The sequence below is a fragment of the Melopsittacus undulatus genome, chromosome 1 (assembly GCF_012275295.1).
Source record: "Melopsittacus undulatus isolate bMelUnd1 chromosome 1, bMelUnd1.mat.Z, whole genome shotgun sequence".
Taxonomy (NCBI): domain Eukaryota; kingdom Metazoa; phylum Chordata; class Aves; order Psittaciformes; family Psittaculidae; genus Melopsittacus; species Melopsittacus undulatus.
The window spans coordinates 104,015,953-104,029,119 of NC_047527.1; the positions used below are offsets into that span (position 1 = coordinate 104,015,953).

General features: G+C 40.7%; 1 protein-coding gene across 3 annotated transcripts in view; it reads right to left on the bottom strand.

Moving 5' to 3' along the window:
• The window catches only part of PRKAG2 (protein kinase AMP-activated non-catalytic subunit gamma 2), a 216,614-nt gene that overhangs the window by 182,005 nt on the left and 21,442 nt on the right, over positions 1-13,167 (bottom strand). The gene's annotated exons all lie outside the window — the stretch shown is intronic.

Below are 13,167 nucleotides of genomic sequence, written 5' to 3' on the forward strand. Positions count from 1 at the left end.
CAACAGAAAGACATGGGAATACTTTCTAATGGAACGAGATGAATTAGAGACCAATTCTCCTTGCAGGCTTGGCACATAAGTCTCATTAAAGTTAACAACAAATATGAGACTCATGTGCAAGGGAAAGCGATTAGAGCTTTAAATCCAATCAACGTCGGGTTTACCTCATTGTTCCACTTCAATGACTTCCTTACTGCCTACACTGATGCTGCTTTCCCAGCAACACTTTACTTGTGTTCTTCTTTCTGCAGTGATTTTTCTTAGAGAAATGCAAATTTTCCAAGTTTGGCACTGCTAACAGGGCTCCCTCTGTGAGTGAAAATGGTCACACCTGGATAATTGGGAAGATGAGGATTAGGGACTGTTACAGAATTAAGGACTTCAAACAAAACAGTAAGAAAAGCTCATAATTCAGTGAAGGCTGAGAACTGCCCAGAGGGATGAAGATGTACATATCTTCCTTATTTCTTTGTTCAACATGGCAAAAACATACCACGAGATTTTGGAAACTGCAATTTTCTTCTCAAGTAGGACTACACTTTCAGAGGCAGGATAGCTCAGTCATTCTTATCACACATACACAAACACATACAGCTAAACTACTGTTCAAGCTAACAGCCAAGCATTGTGTTTGGGGCTTTTTTTTTTACCAAAAATAGCTAGACTCAAGCCAGGGAAGGACTACACAGTGACATTTTGGCTCCACAAACCCCACAGCCTCACTGCTCACCAGAGCCCCTCTCCAGGTTTGCTTCCACTTCCCAGGCACTCCAAGTCACAAATCAGATGACAAGGGTATTTTCCCAAGACCCTTCTATTCTGTTTACCTGGACACAGTGAAAGCTTATAAATGGCAAAGCATATTAGTACAAGAATTAAAAAGCAAAGCTAGTCAAGATATCATGGTTTGCACACAGATGTTGTAAGATGATAGAGCAGACATAAACCAGGGAATATTACTGGAGATGTATGATGTGTTACATGATAGAACAGTCTTAGACTGGCAATAATACAAAGCTCAGTCATTTTTAAGCACAGACAGAGGGAAAAAAATGTGTATAGAAGCTTCTCAAATATTTCTGTTGCCAAAGGAAATAACACTCTGCTGTCCACCAGCACGAGAAGTATTTTCTACCCACTAAAGTAATCTATGCGACAAACTAGGTCTGCAGAGGAAATCTTCAACTCTTTTTTTTTCCCTCCACCCATATACAGGCAGTAAACAAAAGCCTCAAGAAATATGTATTAAAATATATATATATTATATATATATATATATATAATCTGACTGCATTGGAGATTTTTTTCTCTCTGGTACTTTCTGTCATCCAAGTGAGGGAATTACAGAGCAGGAGGCATAACCCTATTCTATAACTTGGGGGATCAGTGAATTACTGCGGCTACTCAGAGGAAATTAAGATAAATAACCTACATGGGTAGGTTAAGAATAAATCAAAACCTAATTTAAATTAATGTGAAGCAATAAACAGCTTTTGAGTCAAGAAGACAGCAGATATGATATGCTTTGAATTTTGGTAAGCTTCTTGCATTGCCACACTGGACATTCTCCTAACCAAATTAGAGAAATAAGGTGCAGCTAAAAATCACTGTGAGAGTGCCCACTCTCAAAAGGACCTCAAAAAGGGAGCTAGTAACTAGCAATGGCTTGGCACTAAAGTTGGAAGACTCCAGCACAACATTACTGTTGGCCAGGCTGTAGGCAGTGCTTTTATTTATTACCTGGATAACAGATTAGAGAAGATTACTTCCTAATAATTATGAAATCATTTCTTTTTGATTGCATGAGCTTTCTTAGGGGCAGCAAGAGTAACCAGTATGATCTTGCAAACTGAGAAATAATCCTCATCTGTGAAATAAAACACCATAAACTAAAAAGTGCTGGAGAAAGGAGGAAGGAAATGCCTAAATGTGAAGCAGGGAACAGCTGGCCATTAGCTGGGCTGCTAAAAGGGTTAACTGCTTGAGGATGTCAGTGACACAAAACTGCTGCAAACCAGGACAAATGTCCAATTTTTCCACTTCATATGACTCTCGTGAGTTCCCTTCTCTATCTTATTTGTCCAGAGATTCTTCAAAACACAGTGCCCCAAAATGGAACAATCCAGACAACAAGAGGAGGATTATCAAATAAAGCAAATATGGACTGTATGTTGATAAAATTGGGGTTTCAAGACTAGGAAAGAGAAGAAATAACACGTAAATGGTCAAAAAGTCTCCTTGGTCACTAAGCCAAGAACAAAAATAAATCAACTTAATCTGCAGGAAATAAGAATTAGGTTGCACACTAGGGATAATTTCTTGTCAAGATGATTACAAAGTTTAAGACAGTACCAAGGGGTGATGCAGAACCTGCTGCTTTGGAAGATGGCATACCCTACTAGTAAGAATTTCTACCAAAACAAGCTTAGCTAGAGGTGTTCCAGTTTCGTTAGCCTGGGAGGCTGTATCTGAGTTTTGTAACATCCTACACACTCCACTTTCATGGAAATGGTGGTCTTGGATGAGGGAGGTGTAGCATCATCCCATCCTCTCATCTGGATTCAGTAGAGGCAGTTCTTCAACCTGTACATCTGTCTGTGTGCAGGACCAGGATGAGAGAGTTGGTTGTAGGAGCACCATGTGCTGCTTAAACATGTATTCCCTCTTTTTGTCAGTCCCTCTGGCTCTGTGTAACCTATTGGCCCTCAGTGACCTCTATCCAATGTAGCTATACCTATCCTGCTTTAGTGCAAGAGGCTGGACTGAGTCCTCTCCAAAGGTCCATAATGGGAAGCCAGTGCTTCCAGGTGTGTCACAGAGATGGGGCTTAAGACCTTGGCTATGATTTCATAAAGGCTGAATCCATTCTAGTTTCAAGTGCTTTTTCCCACAACAGACAATGTAATTATGAGCTCTCTGACAATGCACAGGAGGAATTAAATATAGTTTTCATAACATTAGACCTGCCTTCACCACACATCACAAACTGAAAGAAAAATATGTATTTGGATAGCCCTGGTCTTAAGTGGCTCTATCGGCTCTCTCACATACTATAGGCTTCAACATATTCTCACAGTCACAACATTTGTAATATTTTTTTCCCTTTTATTCAGTGCTTATGTATTCAAACTATTCATGCTAGAGAACAACTTTCCACAAACAGAATTCTATGCAAAGTCTATACCTTTCAACAAGGTTCATAATTTGAATAGAAAATAACCCCTGACACACATGAACAAACACGTAGATACTGATATCCATCCTTGTTTGCTCTTTCAACATCAATTACATTTTCCCTGTGCACTCAGAACTTTAACCAAGATTGGTGGACAGTGAGTTTTAGCCAGTCCTCTGCTCCCAGAGTGAATGAGCAAGGTCCCATAGGTGGCAACCTTTTTGTCTCTCGAGTTCTCTTGTCTGCATAATCGCCTATACTTTGGCACCAGAAACATAACTTTATTTTTGCAGAAGCTTCAGCAAAACCCAGGGGTCACTTTTAGGAAAAAGATCCAGAAAAAGTACACTTTCTCATCAGGTACTTTTTTTTATTCTATGTTTACATTGCAAAATGCTCCAACCAGGCTAAAATCCCACCCAAGCTGTTCACCAAACACTTTAGCTACATCTTGGCATTCTTGCAAAACACACACACACTTCCCATTTCATTGGTACTGAGAATGCAGCACAAAGACTGCCCACAAAGTCAATCACAGATTCAAGAGCAACAAGTGCCCTCACTTATTAATGTTCCTCAGAAAACACACCCTTCCACAACCAGCTCCGTTGCCCATGAGAAGACAGAGGCTGGAGTTGGGAGAAGTGAACTGGTTGCCAATGTACTGTTACACCAAGTCACACTACTGTCCTTGTTTGCTTTGCTGCTTAATGATTTTGCTTCACGTGCTGCCTGGGTAACACTGATGAAAGCAGAAACACTGATGAAAGCCCTGTTCCACCAAGTGGGCTTGCCATGGTAATATTTATACAATAAATAGGTGCTGAGAGGGCAAGCAAGGGTGAAATATGACCCTGACATGGTATGACATTAAATAATTGAGCAAGTTTTGGAGTTTCAAGGTACAGAAACACTGGCCTGATTAGTGTCAAAGCAGTAAACACTATCTTTAAAAGTGTTTTATTCTGAGTGCAAATGCTAGGAAAGAGAATTTAAAGCAGCCAAAAAAATGTAAAGCTTCCATTTCAACACAGTTCTTTGTTCTCTTTGCTTTTAGCTGGAGAGACCTGGGCATGGTACAATGCCCAACCAGCCATGCAGTAACCTGTCCAATTTACAGCAGTGCTTGCAATTTAAGGTTTTCCTTCAAGTGCTAACAGTCATCACACAGAAAGAAAGCCACATGACTGATTACAGCCTGTACTCTCTCTGGAAGCACAAAATAAAAGAGGGATGGGGGAAAAAACCCCAAACCTTCCTGTTCACATGGAATTCAGGAACTAGACAAAGAGATTATACTGTTACATATGTCCATCTTTCCATTCCTCAGGTTGATGGCAAGGAAGGCCTGGTGTGTTAACAGGTCAGACAGGTGAAGGATATAGAGCTAGTATCCAAGTTATCCTATGATGCATTATACAAGTAACCTGATTGTACAAGGGAGGCTGAGAAAAGAGCAAATTTTCACCACAGAGATGGACAACTGCTGGAAGCAGGTTACCAGACTTAGCTGGCAAATTATTTCACCTGCTGTTGCAAATCCTACATACTTTAGACAAACCTCTTCATAAACCTTTTAATCTGCCACTTGAAACAATTCCCAGGCTGGAACATTCAACTCTAAGTAATATAAAGTTAACCCTTACCAAACTCATAGCTTTAAAAAAATGTATTCTGCAGCAAATTTAGCTTGAATCAGATACTTGCAAGTTCATTCAAACCTGTCTGCCTGTAAGGGCACAGAGTTTTCCTGTAAGATGGGAAAAATGGAAAGGAAATGAAAGGTTAAAAAAACCATTAAGATAAAAATCATGCAAATGAAGAAGCCACAAAGGAACAGGAACTGCCAGCTGATGATTTTTAACAAAACACAAAATTCTGTGCAATATATAACTAAGGTTGAAAAAGGTAAGTCATTGAACTGACAACATAGATGAATTAATATAGCCAGAAAGATCTCCTTAACTGTTTGTAAATCAAAATATGTATTTTGATTTACAGCTCAACAGTGATTTTACTCCTGAATTAAGATGTTGCTGTTGAGGAGTATAAAATCTTCCCAGTTGTAGATTACAATTCCTAAATACTGGAAGATTTCATCATGAAGTCAGCAGCACATGGAATTAAGAGTCCTCTCTGTTGCTGACATACTTTCTGACTTTCAGCAAGTAATTTACCTGCCTAGCTTTCTGTTGAAGCCCTTCCTCAGCTTTGACCATACGTAACATAAACTCCTTAGAGCAAAATATTTTTTTCATTGTATGTCTCTATAGAGCCTAGCACCAAGAGGAACCAGGATTTTACATTAATGCAGGCAGCAAGAAAGAGATTCATAAAATCCCTCAAAGGCTGTTCTTCCCACATGGGCTAATTTCTGCAGAGGCCAAGGAACCTTATACAGCAATTTCTTCATTAATCTCAAGCACCTGTGTTTGACCTGTTGTATCCCTTCCACCAGTGATCTCCAATTCTGAAGGTAACTGGCACTGAAGCCTCAAAAACATTAATTATGGGTAGAATAACTGATGAGTAATTTAAAAGTAAAGCAAAAATACATCTTCCAGTCCTCCATGTGTACAGGACTTAAAACGAATCTGCACTAGATAGATTATCTGATTTATTATCACCTTATAACTTATAGTCAGTATTTAACAAGGACATGTTAATGCTTATTCAAGGAGATTGTGCATAAATCAAAGTCATAAACCAATTCAAAGTTGAATGGATTTCCAGGTCTTTAGACCCACCTGCTGCTGAAAGCAGGGTCAACAGTGAACTCTAACCAGGTTGCATGGGGCTTTAGCCAGTCTTGTCTTCAAAGCCTCCTAAGATTCGTATATTTGGTGATCTGAAAGAAACAAGTACTTTCAATACACCACAGGAATTCTGGCCTCAAAGTTTTTGTGTGATACTCCTCTAATTCACTCTGACATGGGAGCATTTGACTATAGTACTGAAGGGGATTCCATGTCACCTTCTCTTTTGCTCCTAAGGCTCAAAACACACCTACAGTCTTAAAATTCCCCGATATTGGATTGATGGCAGAGTAAAATTCTGGGGCTACATAAGCTGAAGATGGAATTTCCTCAGGTTTCAGTAGTGCCAGTGCCTGGCCACAAGGCCTCAAATATGCACCTAAACTCAGAAATTCTTACTTGGAACTGTCGTTAATAATTATATTCATTTTTAGGGGACAAACTGCATTTTCAGCAGCCTATCAGATTTTTAACCAGCAGATAAGTCTAAAAGGCAGTTCTCTAAGATCTAAAACAGGACCACAAGTTCAGGCTGGAAGAGATCTGCATAGGTCGTTATCCCAACCTCAAGCTTAAAGCATGGTTAGCTATGAGGTCAGACTTGGGGTTTAAAGGAAAAATATACCCACACCATCAAATTGACTCTACAAATATCCCATCTTCCAGAAAAGGGGAAAAAAAAATTCAGTGGCATTTTAGTTTTTGAAAAACACATGTGGAACATTCAGTTTTGGTTACGCAGGAAAACAATATCGGGCGGGTGGTGAATTGTTTTGTTATTATATAAGGCATTGGTTAAAAATCCACATGACTTCAAAGACAGATTACACAAGATTATAGACCTGGGGTGAAATTCTGGCTCTGATTAAAATGACTGGCTAAAATCCCACTGGCTTGACCCCTGCCAGGATTTCACCATTAATCTGAAGTGCCCAGGTCTTGCCACACAAACCCATGCATGCAGACCCAGATGTATCTTACAAGCGCATCTCTCAACAATAAAGCCTGGAAAACGTTTTGTGATCTCCCCCAGAGGGCTGTATGAGTATTGTCTCATTTTTAAGATAGTTTCTCTTCCACTGTAGATGTTGCTTTCTATACAAATTAGGAAGACTGTGTGCAAGCAAAAACAATAGATGGAAATAAAGCTGTGAAACAGATTTCAAGCCGTGGCTTTAGGAGTAGCTAAGAGCACAGAAGCCTCGCTCCCATTGCACTGCCTTTCCCACCACTGGTGAAGCTGAAAAGACCATGCTTCATCTTCAGTAATAGCACTAGGGTGTTCTCCAGGTGCAGTAACTTTAGAAAAGCACCCTGAGACCAGGGCAGTGCCTGTGAGTCCCAGGTAAGCACTGAGGTGGAAATACTAATGACACCAGTATTTCATCGGCATATCTATGTTCACCTTTTTGATGTCCACCCTTCTCTACCACAAAGACGGTACAAGGAGAACAACCCCATGGCCAGTTAGAACAGCCTACAAGCAACCACTTAAAGAGTTCCTTGTGCCACAGATACTGTTTCATGTGAATTCTGGCAACCCAAAGGCAGTCAGAATAAAAACAAATTCTGATCCTGATTCTTACAGTGTTTCCTCACTCCCCTGGACAAATCCTACTTGACTGTTTCAGTGTGTTCTGCAGCAGTGAGCTGGTGAGCAGAAGGCCAACACCTCTACATGTAACTAGCACAGCAAGAGGGAAAGCCCACCACTTTCTGTGCTATTGAACCAGAGATCATCTGCAGCTGTCAATGCAGAGTTAAAAACATGCAGTCCCTCATATGCTGTCTGGGGATGCTTCCTCTTCCCAGCAAGTACAGAGGTTATGCATTATCACGTATTCTCCATTGCCAGGTAAACCCAAGGCATCCTGCCTTATTCTGGCAAAAGGCATTGCTGGAATCCATCCCGATGCCACCATTTGTTTCACTTGTACTTTCAATATGGCTCTGTACTTCTGCAAGGGGTTTCCACAGCTACAAAATAGTTGTAATGCTTCTGTACAGCAAAAGTGTTGCGACAGTTAACTGTAATGCTTGTAAAGGCCTCTGCAAATACAATTCACTATAGTGTTGAATTATTATCCCTGATTACTATTGCTGATGCAGAACTTTGGGTTGGGCTTTACAAAGGCAAGAGAAGATTATTATAACTTATCCTAAAAGCAAAGTTGGAGGAAATGGACCCCCCCCCCCCCCAGTCTTGCTCACATAAAAAACCCCACAGTCAGTTAGGGCAGCCTGAAGACACTGGGATGGCCAAGCTCATTAGTCAGTGTCCAAGCATTCTCAAAATGAGAACTGAGCATGCAGCACACAAGAACAGGATCTGCCTCTCAGCTGCACACAGACGAGCAATATCATTTCACAAATATATCAAGGGCTCCTCCCTGGACTGGCCCAGCAACAAACCTTGACTTGTACACAACTGAGAAGCATCAACTTGGGAGAGAATCTCTTCCCAGCTGTGCATTTTGTCATGAAGTTTGCTTTTTGTGATCTGCTACTGTCAGGAACTTAACACAGAACAATAATATAAATTCTGCAGTTGATACAAAATAACAGAGTCTTAAATGCAAGTTTTTAAGCTTTTAGTGTTTTAAATGCAAGCAGTTTACTCTTCTGTGCTCCACAAGAACACTATGTGACACTATGTTACACCGCTGGTCTGGGAAGGAGCAAGCCAGCAGCTGTGGGTATAGGACGATCGGTGCTTTCTTAGTGCATGCTCAGAACTGATATGGAAAAATCCAACAAATTCTATGTGACATTACACCCCTTGTGATCCTGGAAATGTGTAACACACAGCATGTGAAATAGAAACAGCACTGGTCTTGCTTTTGGAGAAGTCAAGCAGCTGCCTAGTTAGTTCAAAAGGCCTGTAGGATCCACAGATCTTTTCCTTCCTGAAATAATCAAATCATAGACTTAAATCTGTCACAGATATCTTGCACTCAGAAAGCCACGCTGCAGAAGCACTGACATCCTTGTACTTGTCATTGCCCAAACAGATGGAAGAGCCAAGTAACAAGAAAAATTAACACACTGCTAGCAACAGTTTATAAAGGCAGTATGTTTTTTACATTGGGAGTATCTCCCTAGAGAAGGGAAGCACTGCATTTTAGAAGACCCCAAGGCAAAGATTATCAGAGTTGAGCAGTTTAGGTACTTATGCAAATGAAACTGTGGTTCTTGTGCTGAGACTGAAAAACTTTCACTGGCTGTGGTAGCAGAGCAAGCTGATTTCTTCAGAGGACGGGGGGCTACTAGCTTAGCCCTCTTTGGCTGAACACACTGTATGTGCTAATCAGAATTAACTAGCTTGATTCAGCCACTATTTCTTTATTTGGATCTAAATGTTCACAAAATCAGCAGGGATTTTATTTTTCTTTTTTTTTTTTTAATCTTGCTGCAGATGGAAATTTCCATACTACAGTTCTGCAATGACTGTAAACAGGAGACTGGTTTCAACATCAGATCTTAACCCTTTATATAAAGACAAGTGGCTGAATAATCTGGAGGGAAGGGAGATCAGGGCAACCCAACAAGGGCTCTGTGCAAAAAGGAGGAACTGAGAGCTGTATTTCTGTTCCACTCCTCATTTTTAAATTCTTAAGAAGAAAAGGAAAGGAGGGGTGGGGGAGAAGGAACAAAAGGTCACTTAGTTTGATATCATATACTAGCTTGCACATGACAAAGTAAACAAGTGAAGAGAAGAAAGGCTATACAAGTGCTATAGAAATTCTTTCCAGCTCCCTCACCTTCTAGTTCAAGACATGTATATACTTTTCAATACTGCATGATGTCATTTCTGAGTGATGACATCCAAAATTTGACATAATTCATCTTTTTCCATTAACTTGAAAAGTGAACAGGAACAGAGCATGCATCCTAAAATACAATCTTTCTCATTCACATTATCAGGCTGCTGGGTAGGAGCAACAGCAGACAGTGCTGTTGGCTTCCACCATCCATGTTCCAAATCCCTCCAGTTTGCTGTACAAGTACTGCATGCACTGGAGATGCTGTGACTCTGTCTCTGTCTTACCTTTAACAGAGCATGTTTTCCAGAAATATGTGTACATAGGAAAAGGAGATGGGGTTTCTGAGTTTTCAACTCTAGTCCTATGCACAGCACCTGATTTTTTAAGCTACTTCAACATTTGCCTAAATCTTCAGACATCAATGGAGGGATTAAATGTTTCAAGAGTGTATTTATATAATCAGGGCCTAAACTATCTGAGGGATAGACTGTCCCTGACACACCTCTCCACGGCAGCCAGGCAGGTTTGCTTTGTTTTCCCTCCAAGGAAAAATAAATCAAAATAATAATAAAATAACAGTAAAAAATAAAAAAGAAAAAAAAAAAGATCTAACAAGTTCTAAGTGATTTGGACTTAAATCCCAAGTTCTAGGTCTTCCTTAAGGCTTAAGTTATAAATCAAACTGAAAAATGTCAAACCCTTGCGTCACATCTAGCAAACACAGACACATATTTCAGGTTCCAAAAGAACATTTCAAACCCTTGAAATACAACTAATCTGGCTAACAAATATGCATTCTCCAAGCAGAGATGTTCTGGTTCATGACTTTTGTACTTTGCACCGAGAAGTGATCCAGCGTTGTACAAAGCTTTCAGTCTCCATTGGAGAGGGCTCCCCCACAAAGTCTCATTTGTGAATCTCATTTCCCACTTTTCATAAGATTTACTAGACTTGTTTACTGCCTGTTGTTTAACACACTATTCTCACAAAATCCTCTTGCTGTGCTGTTACAGCAGTCTGAACAAAGCCAAAAGCCAGATCCTAATGTTTAAGCCTCCTATTACTCCCAGCATATTTTTGCCACCAGGGGACTCATTTGGTCCCCGTCATTCTACATGCCCAAATTAAAGAGTGCATCTCATCTGCATTGCAACACTAACCATGCAAAACCAATCAATCATCTACCACAGTCAGGAGATGAAATCTTTGAAGTATCATACCACCAATAAACCCAGATATTACTGTGACCTTTCAAAATAAACAACTTTTCTCTCTCACAGAGGGGGTTCATTTTGGTTTTTTGCTTAAGCCTTACCAGAGGGAGCTGAAAAACCTGGCCCTTTGTGAGTACCAGTCCCCTGAATTCCTTGACTGAGTCTGCAGCCTATGTATAGCTTTTGATTAATATTTATTTGACCATTTTGACTTCCTTTTGAGTTCTGTGTATCTTACTGGGCCTGGTTTCACTAAACTGACAGTGACCTCTGTAAGCTAATGCATATAAAAATACAAAATTTAACATGGATACTTTCTGAGACTGTGCTTTTATTTAAAATAAAATAAAAATTAAAAGTGCTGTACATAAACCTGGCTACTCTCATACACATGTGAGGAGGGACTACGGGTTGCTGTTGAATTATTACATAGATGTGAACACACTGCTCCAAGAAAAGATCTGTAATTGTTTAGTGGTTAGGCTGCTGGCAGAATTCCCTGCCTGGGGCTGTTTTTATAAATAGGCCTGAGGACAAACAAACAAGCTACTAATAACAAGTCGACTGTTCTGTTTTCACGCAGCCCTGCTTTGTGTAGGCCAGGACATGAGAAACTCAGACGGCAAATACGGCAAAACCCACTGCAAGAAGAAAGGGTACAGGTTGCCCAGAGAGGTGGTGGATACGCCATCCCTGGGGACATTCAAGGCCAGGCTAGATGTGGGGCTGGGCAACCTGATCTAGTTCAAGATGTCCCTGCTCATTGCAGGAGGGTTGGATTGTTTGACTCTTATGAAGTTCTCAGAATTGTTGGAAACATGAAGGTATCTCATCACAGCTTTTCCTGGGAGTTTCTCTTTCCATGCGTATCCCCTTGGGTACTTAACCAAGAGCAAAGGTTAGAATTTCTGACACCTCTATTTCAGCCTGTTCATCTAATCTCATGAGGCATTGGAACAGGTTGCCAAGAGAAGTTGTGTCTGTACCATCACTAGAAGTGTTCAAGGCCAACTTAGATGGGGTTTTCAGCAATCTGGTCTAGTGGAAGGTGTCCCTGACTGTGGCAGGGGGGTTGGAACTCAATGACCTGTAAGGTCCCTTTCAACCCAAACCATTCTGATTCTGTGAACTCTTCCAAGCAGTGCAGCTATGGCAAAATCTTTGGGATGAGGGTAAGGAAAATGAGGCCCCTTGCCCTTTTAAATATCTCATCCATTATCTACAGATCTTATCTCTGTTACTTGGAGGATGATCTTCACCAGCCTCCTCTCTTGGCCCCAGCTTCCTTAATGCAGACATTATAACTTTGCTGCCTGCTGCCCATTTTCTCTGCTAAGCTTCCTCTTGGAGGGGAATATTTTTCTTTCCATAATTGCATTGGTTTTGCTTTGTTTTGTCTTCTGTATCCTGCTTGGAGAGAATACTTTGTCCCCACAACCCTCCTCAAACACTTAGCAGCTCTATTATCTCTTTCTTTATGTCATTCAGCACTAGAAGTTTAGTCTGTGAAAACAAAACCTCTCTTCTGCTGATAAGAGGAGCCACTTACACTCTTCCTTTCCCTTTGTTTTCTCCTCTCTTTGTAGGGAAGATCTAGTCAGTTCTAATGCAAGTTCATGTGATGACGCAGACAAGAACATGAAGCCTAGTGGACCATAAGCAATTGCTACCGAGAAGAGCATTTTTCTGATAATAGCTGGAAACTACGGAGTCAGCACAGATTAAGGAAACAACAAAGCGCTCAGCATTTATGGCAACACAGTGATGTATGTGCTGCAATCACAGGGGAAGCAGCATTAATATTGGCAGCATAGATGAGAAGACTCTAGGTAATAGTATAAAAACACATTTTCCCAGAAGAAAATCCTCTCTGGTAGAACTACATTGGTCCCAATAGTAGCAGAGCAGAAAGAGAAGCTGGTAAGAATATAGTCAGCAGCTGGTTTCTCTCCAGAATCACCAGCCATTGAGACAGTCCCTTGGCACAGCAAATGCCATCCAACCCTCCCAGAGAATGCCCTCGTAAATCAGGTTCACTGCCACAAGATTAATTTGTACTTGGGTGAATTTCAAATGATCCACTGTCTGCATCATAAAATTATCACAGCTTTCAGGAAAGCATAACTTCTTAGACCTCCATAGGATGGCGGTGGGGTGAACAGACACCAAAATGGAGCCAAGCATCCTCTCACAGGGATCTAGACTGGCAGGTGAGCCAAAGCAGTTCTAGGCAGCACCTGCTCTCTGGATAAATGGAC